Source organism: Agelaius tricolor, unplaced genomic scaffold (genome assembly GCF_023055355.1).
Source record: "Agelaius tricolor isolate 1412-34295 unplaced genomic scaffold, bAgeTri1.0.p SCAF_26, whole genome shotgun sequence".
NCBI classification, from domain to species: Eukaryota; Metazoa; Chordata; class Aves; order Passeriformes; family Icteridae; genus Agelaius; species Agelaius tricolor.
Genome location: NW_027269286.1, coordinates 6,680,217 through 6,698,268, shown reverse-complemented (window position 1 = coordinate 6,698,268; position 18,052 = coordinate 6,680,217). Strand labels below are relative to the sequence as shown.

Genomic DNA, 18,052 nt, shown 5'->3' with positions numbered 1-18,052 from the left:
AGACTTCAATTTTATTTTTTTTTCAATCTTGAATTTAATCTTTATGGGAAGAAAAAAAAGAGGAAAATATGGAGAAAAAAAAAAACAAATCAGAGGTGCAGATAGACTTTGGGTTTGGATTACTACTGGACTATGAAATGCTGCTGTGGCAGAGGTTTCTGGCCCCAAAGATGTCTTGTGCCACAGTGAAGTCCCTTCCTTACTCCCTAAGGGATTCCTTGGGCAGAGCCTCTGCAGGGGAGGGCACTTGCTTTGCTCATTGTAGCCTGCATATGAAAATTACTATTATTTCATCCTCAGCATCCCTCCTACAAATGATTCAGTGGAAAGAAATGGTTTGGGTGCAAACAATCCTTACAGTGATGCTGTACCAGTGACCTAGCTCCTTTTCACCTCAAGAGCTGAGGTCTGTGGATGCAAGGACCTCTCTTCTCACTGGCCAAGAAGCAGCCAGCCATTCCTAACCCTGAGGGCATGGAAGCTTCAAATGGTGGTAAATTAAGCAGAGGTTAGTTTGGGAGCTGTAATCAAATGCAAGCAGGTGGCAATTGGGTTTGCATATCTGGGCTGACAAAGCCTCAGGAACGTGCAGTGCTATACATACAGCACATGTATAGATGGAGATAAAATGAGAGGTGCAGGTTAAGCACTTAGAGATTTGTTTCAACCCTCACATTATAGGGCGGGTGTTACTCTTCATTGCCATGAACTCTACAGTGAGACAGACTTACGTCCTAAACTTTGGTACATCCCAACATACTCCAGCAAAATGGAAATACGAGATTACTCAGGCTCCCTTTGTCATCTGGGGTCCTCTACCAGGGTTAAACTTTTCTATGAGACATTAAAAAGAGGCTCCTGAAAAAAGTAAACTAGAGGTCTGAAATGATCGCTGTACCACTTTGGAACAATAAATCCTGTACTTACTTCAAGGCTGGAAATGGTATCTCAGACACAATCAAGAGTAAAGTATTAAAACTGAAAGAACTCTTCACACACAGACATTGCCCAAGCTTTTACTAAGCATCTAGACGCAGAGGGTTCATTGTTAGCACATACGCATTCTTAAACACACCAGCTTCTTAAATTTCACAAAAAATGGATTTGGAGTTTTGTTCACATCAAAAGAATTATAACAAAGAAACAGGAGACCGAATTTATGATTAAGAGAAGCAGACACATTCATTTTCTTTCCCAAATCAAAGCGCCATAGGAAAACCAGACTACGGCTGCTGAAGGCATTCAGCAGTGATGAAGAGTTTAGATTAGCATGCAAACAATAAAATGTTTGACTACATAAAAGATAACCTGAGTACCAGGACTATATTTTATGCAAAAACTAGTTATAAAACTGCTGCATAAATGATCCCCATAGGGGTAATTTAGGGAAAAATAATCTGAGATATTTACGTACCTGACAAACACTCCAGACTCTGGGAAATTTTTCTGCTGTTTATATGCCAATCGTCTAAGCCTACAATGCTTGGCCATGATATCGAAAGTCAGGCTGCCCATAAGTGCCAGCCTTGATGCTGGGAGCAGCCTGGCTATGTGAGAAGGGCTAATCAGCCCAGGTGGAATATCACACTAAAGCAGCCTTCCAGCGCCACGGCTGGTGTGTTCACACAGCTCAGGTGCTACTGCAGCCTGCCACAGAGACACATCCTAGGGTGACAAAGCTAAGCTGGGCTCCAGACCACCTGCTTTAACACTTCATCTGAGCAATGGTCCCTAAGCCCATTGCAAAATGGTTGGAGCCCATGCCAAAGGGTCCATCTCCTCACCTTTGCTTTTTGTGCCCTTCACCTCTCTAAAAGTTATTGCTCCCACCTTATCAGCCTCCCCACTTTTGCACATCTCCCCAGTGAAATACCATGTCCTACCTTGTTCCTGCATCCTTGGTCCAGAGCTCCTGCCAGCACAGTGGAATACACAGAAGAGCTGGAAGCTGCTTCTTCTCACTAGAAGCATCACGCATACCAGAGCATTGTACATTGATCCTGTGCCTATTTATGCCATTTCCTTACCTTGCAGCGCTGGCAATACAATTCTCTTGCATTTTGGGCAGCAGCTCTAACACTGAATAATGAGCAAAAGAGACACATTGTAAGAGCTTATGAGCCACATGCATTTTGCAAGTTGGAGTTTGGCCATCGTCATCATAAAATGAAAAAAGACCAGGTGTAGAAAATGTCTGCAAAAATCATTTTGGAGAGAGGTTTTTTTTTCTTCAAGGGAGATTAGAGGAGCTTAGATTGTTTAGTCTAGCAAAATGAAGTAAAACAGCTAAGGGGAAAGGTAAGGGAGGATGTGTTTGCTCTCTATTAAATATTGATTAATACCCTATTAATTATTAATAAAGAACTATTCAAGATAAAAGGTAATGGTGTCACAAAACAAATGGATAAAGGTTGTTCATGAATATATTTAGGCTAGGAATGCAAATAAATTTGGTTTGGAATCAGCCTTCCAATGGGAAAAGTAGAAGGAAAAGACCTCAAACACTTCAAAGATGATGCGTCTGTCAAGAGACTCTATGTTCCTGAACTCCATGTGCCAAGAGAGGGTTCAAGCCCTCTAGGCCAAATCTGTTCTTTCATCTCACTTCTGAAAGAAGATGCTAAAACCTAGTTTCCAATGTCCTTTCCTAAATCTTAGGCAAAGAGAAAGTCAGTATTTTCTAGGTACAGGGAAAACCCCCATATCAGAGGGTTTTGATAAGTGCTATTTGTATTTTACCTGATGAAGTCCACTGTGAGGGGGAATGAAACCACTATTTGGTCATCTGCCTTACTGCCAGATGTTTATGGCATTCCACAGCCACCACCCTGGCCTGTCTATAAACTAGAACACTCAGAAGTTCATCTTCAGTATCATAACTGCACAGTTCTCCTAAGACCTACCTCAAACTCAAACACATGGATCCATCACCAGAAGCATAAAAAGAGATGTGATTACAGCAGCAGTGGGGGATGCTCCAAATGAAGATTTCAAGGCAAAATGGTTTAAATCTCAACTGTAGTACTACACTGACAAGCTTGCCTGTTGAAAGATACAGGCCAGTGTTCTCTCATAAAAACTGATCTCTTTAATACAGAGCTGGCATTGGATATTTACACAAAACACATCCATTACAAAAAGTTATTTCCTGAGATGAGTCATCCAGCAAGGAGTAAAGCTTTGCTGCGAATGGTGGGTCAAAGGCACTGGGGAATATCATCACATCAAAATATAAGCTTTTACTTCAGTGCTTTGTTGGCACAGCATTTAAATTCTATGTGAAAAGCAAAAGAGAGAGTAGAAAAGTCAAAGACATTTGAAATAGAAGGGGAACTACACCAGAAGGATCAAAAAAAAAGAGATCAATAAGAAAAGTCAAGTTTGCACCAATAATTTTAAAAAAGAATGTTAAGAAAATAAATGCGGGTACAGACACATGGGAAATGGACTGTGGTAGTTTAAGAAATGTAAGGGAACTTTAAAGACTGAATCTTGGACTTAATCCCATTTAGAAAAAATATTTCTGTCTAATACCCATTTCATAAACCTCTTAGAAGTTTTAGTACAGTTCCTAGTGAGAAAAGGATCCACAGAATGAGCCAATATGTGGCATTTATGTAACAGCATTTTCAAAAGGCTCCTGTAGTCAGAGAGAGCCTTGCAGTCATGGCTGCTCCATGCCCAGCAAGGGGTTCTTTCAAAGCAGGGTTGAGGTGAACCATTTCACAGTCAAGAATAATTTGTTCACATCCTCCTGCCCCTTCTGTTGCATTTGCTTTCTGCTCCAGCAAGTGACTACAGGTCATACATAAAACTTCAATGTAATAAAACAAATCCCAGGTTACCCACATAAATCCCTTGGTCTTCCACTGCTATGATTTAAATTCCAGGACTTACTAAGTCTTAAACCCCACCTTCAAGGCACTCAAGTAGACAAAATAATTTCCACCTTTTTCCTCCCCACTAAAATAGGTTACTCCATATTTTCTTTGTTCTATAGGCATGATAGTTACAGAGAGTCACCAGCCAGGATTAGCATGATATTAGTCATGTCTGTGGAAGTAGAAGTGTCAATCTCTCCATCTCCTGGCACTGTGCCTGGTGACCAGCAACAGCTGTGACTGGAAGTTTTACGGGGTAACCAATGAACACAAGTAGGTAAGAAAAAAAATTTGGGAAAAAAAAAAACCAAACCAGGAAACCCAAACCCCACAATGCTAGAAAATGCACCAGCTACTCAATTTTCACAATTTTCAGGTGGTTTCGTTTGTTTGTATGTTTACATTTATTATGTGTATAGGTCCTATAGGAGTATTACCTACAATAAATAAGGAAAAATGAACCTCTGCTTCTAAACCAGCATTTATGTACTGGGATTTCTGAAAAAAAAAAAAAAAAAAATATGACAGGCATACAAAATGAATACAGAAAATTGCTAAACTCTGCTTACAAACCTGTTCCCTACAGAAACCACAGATGTGTATTGAGATGGGCAGATTCAGCAGGCAGGATAGGAATCCAGACTGTCTAGTGAAGTGTGTTAGAATTAATGCTTTAACCCTATCAATACTTGCCTCTCTTGAAGTCTGATTTCTACTTGCACAGAACAGGAGGTTTTTTACCCTCTGAAGAAAAGTGATGTGGTGACAGCCACTACCAGGGAGTGGGCAACTGGTGCTGGAACCATCGATTGGTTTTTTTTGTTCATTTTAACCATCATCCTTCAGATGCCTGATGGTGATTTACTGTCAAGGTACTCAGAAATTAATAAAATGATCATGTCCTACCCTCACTAACATAGTTACCATAACTGGGAATGAACTGAGAAATTAAAAAGAAAAGAAGAAAAGAAATAGACCCTGATTTTCTGAGGAGTTGTGCACTTTGCAATGCTGTGTGTGGCAGACCAGGAGCAGAGGCAGCGCAGCAGATCATCATCTACCCAAAACTGAAAAGGACAATTTAGTTACCTGCCAGATATTTCTGACAGCTTACAGAAGGAACATTCCTCTCTGTTATTGACAAACAGTAAGATAAGCTGCAATACTGTATCCAGAAGCATTTCCGGTCAGGAATGCATGTAATTGCAAACCAGCTACTGTCTGTTTTTAAATTACTAAAATACCAAAGTAATCTCAGAACTCTTCTAGAAAATGGGATTTATAATGAAAAATATTTGCTGAAAAAGCAAAAATGAGAGTACAGTTTGCCTTCCCATTTGTCTTTTATGGTGCTTGACAAATTGACACACAATTGTTAATTATGGGCACTGAGTGCCACATGATTATGAATAAAATATTCCAGCTGATCAGAGCTTAAGTCTAATAGCATTTCCAGGAAATTAAGTAGCATTCTTACAGATACTGAAGCCTACGAATTTCAAATCATGACATAATTAAATTTCTCAAGTAGATATTCAAAATGTTCTTAATTTTTAGTTAGGGTTTAACCATATCGCAACCTGAGCGTGCTCTCTGGAGAAATGTTTTGAATGCAGGCTTTAAGAGCCACCATGTGACACAAATCTGCAGATCGCTGAAAATTATGCAGAAGAATGTAATCTTGGACATTTTTGTGTGCAGGGTGTTTTCTGCATTTTTCTTTGAAGTGGAGAAAAAATAAATGTCACTTTTCCTTTAGAGGTGTCAAAAAAATGTGAAAATACCTAACAGACTTGGGATGAGACTACTGCAAAACACAGTAGCCGGAAGTGGAGAGGATGATAACATATTGACAATGTTTTCTCCTCACTAAAACCTGTGAGAATGTGTCCTCGACCTTCTCTTCCTCACCAGAGCTGGAATGGACTTGTGTCTTTTCCCTGGACAGGTCCAGTCCCTGTGCTGGCACCATCTGCTCTCCGGCAGGATCAGGATGGAGAGGGTCACCTACAGGCCTAGAGCCTAGTGAGGAGAGAGCTCACTGGCACCACATTTTCCATCTCCACCTCCTCTGCAGTCTGCTCTATGTGTAAGGGGTAGCACAGATTTCCAAAAGAGATCATATCCATTATATACACAAAATACATTCATTTTTTTTTCACAGGAAGGGAATAAGCTTCAGAAGACAAACACTGTGGCATCATTGGGGGACTGTAATAGGCAAAGTATGTCAAAAAGGAAAACTGAACACCAAGATATATATATATAAAAAATATATTGTAACCTTAAAGAAAAAGTGTCTTCTGAAGTGAAAATCCAAACTTAAACCAAAAAAAAGAATAGTGTAATCTTGTCAGAGATTTATTCCCTATGCATAACATCTTGCTTGTGTCAAGTAATAGGAATATACAGTGTTTTCATGTGTTAATTGTAAACTAAATATTTTATGAATCTATGTAATTTTCTTATCTCTGGAAGGTCCCAGTTGTTCCTTCAGCTTTGGAATGCCAGTCCAAACATATCAGTTCAAAGGGTGAGCCAGATCTTACAGTACAGACAAAACAGCATCATGGAACGTCTATGGCTTGGAAAGCCACTTGGAATTCGCAATTTTTTTAGTTCCTTTCTCAAGAACAGAGATAACCATGCCTGCCCAGTGCAGAAGGGGGTTGCACACATTTGTCAGTGACCACTGGACCCTCTAGGTCTAAGAAGTACAAGCAAGGATCACCATTCCTTCAGCAAAGTGCATGCTGGCTTCCTTGCCTGGTGTTGCTCAGCTCTAAGTGATTCTGCTAGCAAAACATTTTTGAAGAGAACAAACACAGAGAAGTTGCTCAGAATAATCAAGAGTCTTCTATTCAGCACAGTAGATGTTGCTAGTTCAGGCTGAAGATACAATTCAAAAGTGTTAAGATAAACTCCTGAACAGAGACAAATATTTCAATATTCAAACGAAGACAATGCTCCTTGTGGGTCCTGAACTCACTTTGCCTTGAGACAGCTGCACAGGATCCTCATCAGGCTCCCCTTACACTGAGAGCTGCCAATACAACTGATCAGCTATGGCCTCAATGGCTTGATCTCGCTGAAGCACAAATATTGTCAGCACACACCAAAAGGTGCCAGGAGATGGTGAGACTGTTAGAATGACTAGAAATCCTTCAAAATAAACCAGAGAGGCACAAAGTTACCTCTACTCTGTACTTTTCTCCTTCCATGAAGGCTTCATCTCCATCAAAATATTGATAAAGCAATTCACTACTTAGCATCATGTTCTCAGGTGGTTGGCACCTCCAAACACAGGTTTTCAAAAAGATCGGTTCCTCTCATTGCATTTTCCACATTAAAGTGGCATCTTCTAACATAGCAGAGCACCCCACAGTTCCCTCACCACTATTTACAGAGAGGATTTCTGGGTAGCTGAACCTTCTCTTTCATATCCTACAGAAACCCCCAGGGGTGCAGTCAGGGCTTGGGCTAGAATCTGAAACTTTCTGGATGATGACTCTTGCTGTGACCCCTGGGCATATTTGAAAACAGGGGAATGGTCAGGTGTCTCCTCATCAAAGACAATGAAACCATTGTCATCTACTCCAGTGGAGGTAAGATATGAAGGGCAAATGATTCTAACAGCTATCTGCAACTTTTGATATAGAGTATCATATATTATATATGATATATTATAATCTATGCTGCTTAGTTTCTGTAACATCCTACTAACAGAGCTTGAGGAAATAGTTAATCTTTAGGAGGAGAACATCAGAAGGAGAATATCCAAAAGAGATACAATATAGGGGGAGAAGGAGGAAGAAGCCTGTCAGGGGAGCTTCGCATAAAAAGGGGAGAAGGATGAAGGAAAGAAGGAAAATGAATAAAAAGTGGGTGAAAACATATTACTGAAGATCAGAACATGTGGTTTGGTCAATAGTTCAGAAAAATTATACAATGTAAATATTTTGGGGTGATTTTTTCCCCTGCTGTTTGAGAACCTGAATTACTGAAATAAAAAGTCTTGTAAAAACACTTGTTCACCCTGCAGCCAGCTTAGCTCATCCAGGGTGACAAAGGCAAGTGTTAGTGGCCAGTTTGCAAAATACAGTGTCAACTTGTGAGCATGGGTTCAGAGGGTACCAGGCTCAAGAATGACATGGAAACTGCATGAACTGCTGTCCAATGGGCAACTCCACTCTGTCCTGTGTGAAGAATTTAATTCTTGTACATTTAATCCATTAAATTAACTTTTTTGGAGTCAGATTTTCTAATCTTCAGATACTTTTTAAATGCATCTACTCAGCTAAAGGAATTCTTAGCATGAAATACAAATATTTATAAACAGAAGTCATGCTGTCTCCCTGCTGTAGTTCGTTTTTCACTGTAATTTTTACAAACTGTGAGATACATTTTATCTATTTGTAGCAAACTCAGAGAATTTTTTTTTCTGTAGCCAGTTCAACATAACTCCATTTTCTCTCATCCTACAGGGCTGGATTAAAACAAAATCCATCACTCCTCCACACCTGCTGTAAGAGTAAAGAAAAAATTTTTCAAAAATCCATAAATCCTCAGCCAATTTCCAAGGAGAGGGTTCTGTGGTTCTAGTTCAATATGACTGATCTCTTGATTTGGAGTTTTCAGACCCCTTCTTCCTGCAGCTATTAGCCTGAGCTCCTCAGTGCTAGCCTGCACAGCAGACCCTCAGGGTCTGAAGCCAAGGAGAAGCCTCCCTTTTAGCTAAGCCCTCCTGGTTCATCATGCAGACATGGGAGAAATAATTGTTCTGTGTGCAGAGGAAATTCAGCAAATTGAAAGTGAAATAGTTGAAGCACAGGGTAAAAAAAAACCAAAAAACCAACCCAAAACCCTTACAGATGAGAATTTAAGTTTTCTCTCCAACCTACTGAGTAAAATATCTCTTAATAAGTTCATTTTTACATTTTAGGCTGTTTCCCCTCAGGTTAACTATGTCCTGCCCATGTGAGACATTGCCTTTATGCCTCGTGTATCTGTTTCCTCCTGCTGCAGCCCAGGCTGCCTCCAATGAACATCCATCACCACGGGATCCGCGCGCTTTTTGGTCTATCAGGGGAAACAGCATTTATGAAAGACACTGTGGCTTTCTACCATGAAAATGTCTACAGCACTACATACAGCAGAATTATGACTTCTATAAAGAAGGGGAAAAAAATAACCCAGACAGGATATGAGGAACATCTGTTTATATGAACACCCTTAGGATCAGCAGGCTGAGCATGAGAACCGTCAATATATAGCAGACAAAAAGCACTCAGAGCGCACACGAAGAAATAAGACTTGAAAGGTAACACTTTAAAATAAATTGTTTCTTCTCAGATCTGAATTAAGCCCAGATGATCACTTTAGGTTAATACAGCAACATCATGGAAAAGTGATTTATCCTTTAATTGCCATAATATTATCATTTACAAAAAGCACATATGATTGGCAAATCCGATTTTGTGTACATCCTGAACAAGTCAATTAGCACCAACACTATCTCTGCAATCACTCTCTACCCAATTGCTTCCCATCACTTTTTTCCATAGAAATCGTCTCTACTCATAGTTCTTAATGAAGCAGGTAACTAGTTTTGCATTTCAGTAATTCAGTTCCTTCAGCTAGAAAAGTTTACACATTTCAGTTCACCCAATCTTCTGCTGATTTACTTCCATGCATATCAAAATATAAATTTTGCTAAACCATATTTATTGCTACCAGAATAGGCACTTAATATGCACACCACATTTAGACATGAGTGAAAGTTATAACACTGCTTACAGACAGTACCTATAAAGTCCTCTTGTTTTTAACTTTAAAACTCCTGTAAAGCTGTGATCAGATCTGCTAAGTAATATGGCTAAATCCCTAACAGAAAGAGTCAAAATTACTAACTTTCTTCACACATTTGCCTCAAGTGGGGAAATAAACTCATTTTGACTATTTTTTTTTATTTTGCTGATTTCTTTCCAGTCTGCTTCCTGTTCCCCAAATCTTTGAAAAAAAATTCTGTGCCCAGAATTCTAAAATGATTCAGCAGAAATCTTATAGAAAATACATTTTGATTTTTGCACATAAATTTATCCCAGAGGTCAATAACTCCTATTCAGCTAGGAGACTGAAACCAGTACCACATATCCAATTAAAAGAGCAAAACCAATATGTTTGAATATCTAGTTATATAAGCGATTAAAGTCCATGAGAAATTCAGCAGTCACATTTGTTTATTTATGTTTCCATGTGTCAAACTCTGAAAACCAAACAGCACTGCTGAAATTATGTTCTGTTCACAGATAAATGACAAAGAAGAAATGAGGCCAACCTAATAAATTATTTGTTCACTGCATACAATTGACCCTCTTCTGCCATGTCCTCAAGCAAATATCCCATTGCTTTCAGTCCACAGAACAGCTGTTGCACTGCCTCCTGGCTGTGTGCAGGAAGTTTGTTTAAATAAGGGGCAAGAATTAAGGATGAAATTCAAAACAAGTGGAAAAAAAAGTTACTATCCTACTCTTTAAAGAATTCTGAACTCATTTTAATAAACTAAAATACATCACTTTTTCTTTGCATGGTGAATCTTCAATTTATGAAGTGCCCCATTTAGCATTATTATGAAAATAGACTTCATGGCTTTTAATTGGTTTCCTTATCAGTTCCAGAAAAACAGTTTTTAATAAACTAGGAGTGGACTAACTCATTCTGCTAATTTCAAATCCATGCTCTGCAGAGTAGAACTCAGATATAATGTGGCTTCTTTCAGCTTAGGCAGGAATGAGGGATAGAGAAGAGAGGGACAAAAAAATAAAAAGATTCTAAAAGAAAAGGATTCTTACCAAAAATACAAACTCTTGCAAAGTGGATAAAACTGTACCGCCTTCTTCATCCAGAAAAAATGTCTCTCAGAGACATTTGGAATTGTGGCTGGATTCCTAGGGGATGCAAGACCACAGGCAGAACTGGGGATTTGTGGGCAGCTCCTCAGCTCTGGTGAGGTGTGTTTGGGGAAGCATAGCTTGAGTGTGGACTGAAAGGGACCAGCAGAGACAGGAAAGATGTTTGGGTCAGCCCAGGGCCTGCTATCACGTGCCTTGCACCAGCAAGGCAATGCCTCTGCCCAGGAATGGGCTGGAGAGGGAAATGCAACTGTTCATGCAGACTGGAACAACCTCGGGCAGGGATGGTGGTTTGCTCCTTGCGTTTCACATTTACTTTGTTTCCTGCCCAGGCTGCTGTGTCAGTAAGGAGGAAAATGCAGCTCTTTGCTGTTTTTCCTCCCCAGACACAAGTAATTTTTGGAGAACAGGACCTCTGTACTCACTATACTGGATCATGTGTCTTCAATTACACACCTGCTCTCAGCATTTTGGGGAGAACCACTGACTAAAACCATAAGAATTCCAGGCTTTGCTGAGTCTTACCTTGTGTAATTCAAGCCTGTCAGCAGGATCTGTGTCTGTGCTCACATTCAGTCCCTATGCAATCAGCTGCATAATGGCCAAGCCCGGCTCTGAATGTCTCAGTGAATGATGTATTTATTATCTGTGCCCAAGCTCACAGGGCTTTGTCTGGGAGAGGAGATGGCAGCAGGGAGCAGAGATTGCTGAGTGTGATTTTTAAAAGCTCCTATCACAACTGTAGCAGAGTGGCATGGTCCTGGCTCCAAGCATGCAGTGACCACCCTGGATAGGTCTGGCATGCCAGAGCTGCAATTCTGCAAACCTGAGCCTTTATCATGTACCCCCTGTGCTGCCCTGGCATGACAACAAATGCCTTTTTCTGATGCAATTATCCATCTCCTTTTTATTAATTAAAAAAAATTCATCAAAATGTAACAGACTTCCAAATACACAGGAAAGGTCCCACTCTGTCAGCCTTTGCACCTCAGGGTTTTAATGTGCCTCCCTGGTACTATATGGATGTTATTAACACAGTTTGGGGCCCTTGTTAACTTAGTTATAGTTTTACACATTAATTTCAATTCTGTTTTTAAAGTATGGAATAGAGGTTCCAGCCTATCCTTGCCGAGGTGCTAAACCAGTTTAAGACCTGATCACTTGGCAAAACTGTGATGCTGCTATCTATTGCACCAGACAAAAGCCCATGGTTATTAGTAATAGTGAGTTTCTGGGCTGCATACTCCTCAACAAAATGGGCTGGCTCATGAGCAAGGACTCAAAAGATAAGGACTTTTTGCAAGCTGGCAGTCTCCTGGGTTTTGCAGGTGGTTTTGGTTTTGGTTTTTTGGGGTTTTTTTTGTTTGGATTAAGTCATGCTTGGCTTTTTAAGTTTATATATGTTCCCTTTAGCTTGGAAAATGACCCTCAGCTAAGGACTCCCACCACCTTTATTCAGAGTGCCTGCACTGGGTTCACTTTTTAGAGAGAGTTAGATTCCTCTGAAAAGTCACCTTTATTGTCCTTATGGCGGATCCCAAAAGAGGTGTAGACAGAAGGAAAAGAGATGTGAAAAACTGTTTCTTCTCAGAAGATACCTACATCAGATTCCTACCCCATTTCTCTAGACTAACTAACAGCTACAGGGTAATGCAACAGGGATACCCTTAGGAGAGACAGCCCCACCAGAAGCAGGGAGGAGATTCCCACAGCAGTGGTGTCTGAGCTACAGCTGGATGGACACACCATGCCAAGTCCTGCTGGGACTCCAGCTAGCAAAGAACAGGTGATGTACTGGTGTAATTTAAAAGATACTTTTGGGCTCCGTTCCAGCAGACACAATTCCCTCAGAGCAACTCAAAACCGAGACAGTATATCAGTTCCCAAACAGAACTAAGAGCTTTACCCACTTTTTCCACTTTTTCACGTTAACAGAATATCAAACCCTATCAAAATATCAAAAGCAGTACAACAAACACACACTTTACCAAAAGCAGCATAGCAAATAAATGACATCATCCAGTCATCAAAATGGGTGCATGTGTAAGCCAACCATATACACTTGTTTTTGCTAGCTTGCTAAGTGAAATGGTGTGGGCCAAGTTCTAGCAGAATGAATTCCTCCTTTACATGTAAAGCTGTCAGAGTTTAAGGAAAATAATCCCACATGATGACATCTGACTCTTCTATATGAAATAATACATTACAAAGAATTTATCAAACTTCATCCTGGATTTGGTTTAGGTTTCATTTTCCTTATTTTTTTTCCTTTTTCTTTAAGACTTAGGACAAAGCCAAATGCTGCTGAGTCTTAGGCTTAAAAAATGAAAATGTCAGGGTTGAGAGTGAAGCCCACATCTCTTGCAAAGTTGCAGAACTGTAGGGCAGAGAAGAAATGTAAAGAAGAGATGTAGAAACAGTATATTGAAATAGAAACACCAAACATCTCCCTAAAACACTACACCACCAAAACAGTTGGTGTCTCTTTGTTTATAAAGCAGAAAGCCCTGCCTTGGCTACATGTGAATTTCATTACAATCCATTTATGTTATCAGCTGAAATTGCATCAGCCCTGCAGAATGCATAGCTCAGGGATTAGGAATGGGTTTAATTGTGTTTCTTATAGGACAGATACTCCGGCAAGAATTAATGAGAAAATTTGTTTGGTGTCCTCTATCTAGTATTCACTGACATGTATCATAGAAACAGGTCATGAACAACCAGGAGATCTGGTTATCACTGCATGTGAGAAGGAATTTCCCTGAACAAGATTTTCACATGTTGCTGAGCAATAATGGAAAATGTGTACTGCATCAGCCACACTGAACTAAAGCATGCAAATGACAAACTATGCATTACTGGGATTTCTGTGCTTCAATAAAAAGCTCCCTGTCATCATCATGAAAAGATGGTTCATCCAAGGCACAGGCCTTAAAATCAGATGACATTCGTAATCCCACCCACCACTGCAAACATCCTCTCCCCTAAGTCACCAACAAATGTTACTAGTGTCACAGCAGATTAAATTGAGCTTAAATGTCACAGGCTACATTTCTCATGCTGCTGTATCCCTCTGCTCCAACTGATTTTTTTTTTCCACTTGCTCATTCTATGAGATATTAGAGCACAAGCTTTATTGCAGCTCCCTAGAAACTGCAGTTAGAGTACCAAGGTTAATTCAAAGTTTTCAGACTTCTTTGAAAAACAATGCATGGCAGATGTCACAGAGAATTTCTAAACGTTGATTTTCCCTATGAGTAAGCCACTGTCTTACTCATATGTCTCAAGTTTCTACCTTAGTAAGAATCCTCAAGTTTAGCAGGTGCGTCACATATGTGCAGAACATAAAATATTCCTATGCCACTGTAAACAAAAACAAGTATTAACCTTGAGGATCTTTTGTTGTTCCCTAGGAGAGGCAGCATTTGCCTTTTAGAGGAGGATCATGTTTTCAGCTGGCATGGTGGGTAAAGCTCAGCCCTGTGCATCTTGAAGCCAAATGACTTCAAGTCATTTGCAGAGCTCCCGCTCCGATGCAAGCAGGCTTGTGCCTCCCCCAAAGCACCGTGCTGCTCACATGAAAATGCCCCAAATGGGCCTTGGGAAAGGCCATGCGACAGATTTTAATGAGATAAGTGACTTGGAAAGAAGACTTGGAGCTAAATTACGGCTACTGGGAAATAGTGGCCATGTTATATTGTGCTTCCTCCTCCCTCCCACCTCCCAGACTAACATCCTGCAGGACTGAGATCAGTTTTTCCACCTTAGGCAATGTTTTTGGTTGATATTTTTTGTTTGCCTTGGGGAGATGAGGTTGTCTGGGCTTTGCTTTTTAACTTCCTGCATACAGTTATTCAACTGGCCAAATTCTGTCTTCCTCCAGGGCTTGAAAACATTCTGGAAGAAGTTTTTACCAGTGTCATGCAAGTGACTTCAGTATCATGAGGAAGAAAGGGGATGTGCAGGAAACAATGAAATTGAAATCTGAGAAGCCACCAAACCCAAGGAACTGGAAACTTCAAGTACTCAAGGGGTCAAAGAGCTCAGAGGAAAAAAAAAAAAAAAAAAAAAAGGGACAATTTCTCAGTGCTTAGAAGCTTACACCTGCAACAGGGGTGGAGCAAGGGAGCAAAAGAGTAGAGAAATTCAATGGCGGCCACAACTGAATTCAGCCCATTTGAGTACTGCCAGGCCACACCAAAGCCCATGTCACCAAACCTTCCTTTGCTGCTTCTGGCTGCTGAGCTGTCTGAAGGGAGAGCTCTTCAGGCTGATTCCCACCAGGACATTACTGCAGTCGGAGCCCTGCCTGCTGTGTGGAGGCACCAAAGCTTTTAAAGATTCCTTCCAATTAACATATCTCAGAGGCACCCCTCACTTCCAGTCCTGCTGTTAAATTCTTATCTAGGCACTCATCACCTCATGTCTCAATTACTCCAACATCCTTTTTGTGGACACTGACAAACTCATTCATGCCCTGATGGTGTATTGATCCACAATGCTGCTGCAAAGATCATTCCCCAGCCTGGATTTCTTTTCACTCATCTTGCTGGCTCCTTTTCCTTTTCATATCAAACAATCAACTGGCCTTCACTTTCAAGGACTCTTCCACTGTATTGCTCATTCTATTCAGCTTCCAAAGGTCAACTCTCACACCTGAACAGTCCACAGTTCCTGCTTCTACTCATCACCTGCCAACTTTGTAGTCTCTTGAGACTCTGTCACATTTGTGAGAAAGATTCTCTAAAACACTGCTTTGTTGTAGCCTTTCAACCTGTCCCTAGGAATACCTTCTGACCAAAAAAAAATTTTGCCAACAGATATCCTTGAGCTGGGCTCTAGCGGCTGTCTGTGATGTCCTTTTGTTAAGGCTAATTTTACAAGACAGTACATGTGCAACATCAGAAACTTAGAGAAACACCCCATGAAGTCTCTTCCCAAAGTAACCAGGAACAGACTGAGATATGCTGACCCATAACTTTTAATCCAAAAATGGAGCTGTTTCAGATGGTTGCTAACTTTTCTTTGTCTGTTTGTGCAGCATCTACGAGCTTCTTTTCCTCATCCATGGCTGACATCCCACAGTAATGCAGCAAACAACCTCCAACAGGTCTCTGAAGGGTTGTTACATAAGAAGCTAATACAGGAACTAATCAGCCATGAATGAATGAAGGATAATGTCATAGATGAAAAATGGGCAGGATACAGGAAAAAGGGAATAATGTTTAATTGATAGTTTCCATCTTGGAAAAAAACGAAACCAGTTCCTTTGAGATTTCCTCTTGTCTTATTTATTTCATAAATATATGACAGAAAAGAAAAGGATGTGTGTGGGGAGGACTGCAAGACAGTGAAAGCTGCAGATAACTTTTATTTATCAGCTGAGAGTTTTGAGAACAAATTTAGAGAGACCTAAATTAAGGCAGCATACTAAAAACTGAATTTCAAGCAACAATTACTGGAGGACACAGTCTGTGCCAACACACATTATGTGGTCATGCATTAAGTGGGTCAGCTTTCAGACCAAGGAAAGTGGTTGTTCCCCTCTATTCAGCCCTCATGAGGCCACATCTGGGATGATGTGTCCAGCTTTGAGGCTCAAAGGGCAGAAAAGGTACTGGCAGTGAGTACAGTAGAAATCACCTATGACAGCAGGAGGTGGAGCACTTGGCACATAAGGAGAGGCTAAAGGAGCTGGGTTAGAGCAAGGATGGAGCCACAATTTCTTGGGAGTCCAAAGTGAAAAGACAAAAGCAAGCAATCACAAGCTGTATTGAGGGAAATTACAGCTGGACACACGGAAAATTTTCTCTCTAATGAGAGTGATGCAGCACTGGAATAAGGGCCTAGAAGGGCTGTGGAATCATCACTCTTGGAGAGTTTCAGAATTCAATGGGACATTGAAACTAATTTTGAGGCTGTCTCTGCTTTACTGCAGCATTGGACAAGACCCTCAAGATGTACTTTCTCTCCACACCAGGCCAGATACATAAATGTAAACCCCCATCATACAGAATTAAGATGAAAAGATTAAAAAATGCTTCAGATAGGTAAGTCTGAAGCATTCAACTGTTTTGTCTTTTGTGTATCTGACCATGTCCAGTTCTGGGCTCCCCAGAGACATGCTCTTGCTGGGGTGTTTCCAGAAAAAGGCCAGAAAGATGATGAAGGGAATGGAGCACCTAGCTTGTGAGGAGAGCTGGAACTCTTCCGTCTAGAGAAGGGCAGGCTCAAGGGGATCTTATTATCCATGTGCATAAATATCTGAGGCAGGTAAAGCAAACAGTGCCAGACTCTTCTTAGTGGCACCCAGAAATAAGGTAAGAAGCAAAGGGCAGAGACTGAAACACAGGAAATTCTGCCTGGAGAAAAAAACCCAAAAACCAAAAAACACTGCCTTTTTGCTATATGGCTGATTGAACACTGGTGTTAGGTAGCTCAGAGATGTCACAGAGTCTTAATCCTTGGAGATATTCAAAATCTGGCTGGACACAGCCCTGTTAGAGGAGAGGGGCTCTAACAGGGACTACATGATCTCAGAGGTGCTTCCAGCCCACCAGATTCTGTGATTTTGTGACTGTATATATTACATAATGAGACTGTGAAGAACATATTGATATTGACAAGATAATTTGAAACAGAATATAAAAAACGTTTGCAATGAAACCTAATGGGAAATTTCTTAATTCCTTTCTGACTTCCTTCACCCTTTCTCTCAGCTAGTTTTACAGCCAGTTTAGAACTCAAGGACACCCAAATTATGTGTCAGTTCCTGTGTTCCAACAAGACTCCCTTCCTTTTCCCCTCTCCAGATAGTTGTGTGAAGCTCAGCCTGGGCAGACAGACATCTGCGATTCAGAAAAATTTCCCACCAGCAGGATTCCCAAAGATGTGGACAACATAATAACAGAGAACCTTTCATGGCTCATTCCCAGTCAGGCAGCTTTCTGCTTCCCCCTTTTCCGTCACAGCAACCACTCACATGGAAAAACAGCATTCAAAGAATATAAGTTCAAATAAATATACAGTTGCAGATTCAAGGTCAGAACAGTGTTCTCTGCCACCTCTCCATCCTCTCCTACAAAGTTCTTCATTCGCCAGGAAAAAAACATGGCAAGATTGAGCATGTCTGAGCTAGTAGATTATGATAGGAAATGCTGTCTTATCTTCTGCTTTCAGCAACACACATTACAAATTGTCTGGCAGCTATTCACCCATTCACTCTCTCTGTAAATAGCTATTCAGTGAAACTTGATGAAG

At 40.6% G+C, this 18,052-nt stretch overlaps 1 protein-coding gene across 6 annotated transcripts in view; it reads right to left on the bottom strand.

Moving 5' to 3' along the window:
- The window catches only part of ENOX1 (ecto-NOX disulfide-thiol exchanger 1), a 356,085-nt gene that overhangs the window by 201,303 nt on the left and 136,730 nt on the right, over nucleotides 1–18,052 (bottom strand). The window lies entirely within an intron of this gene.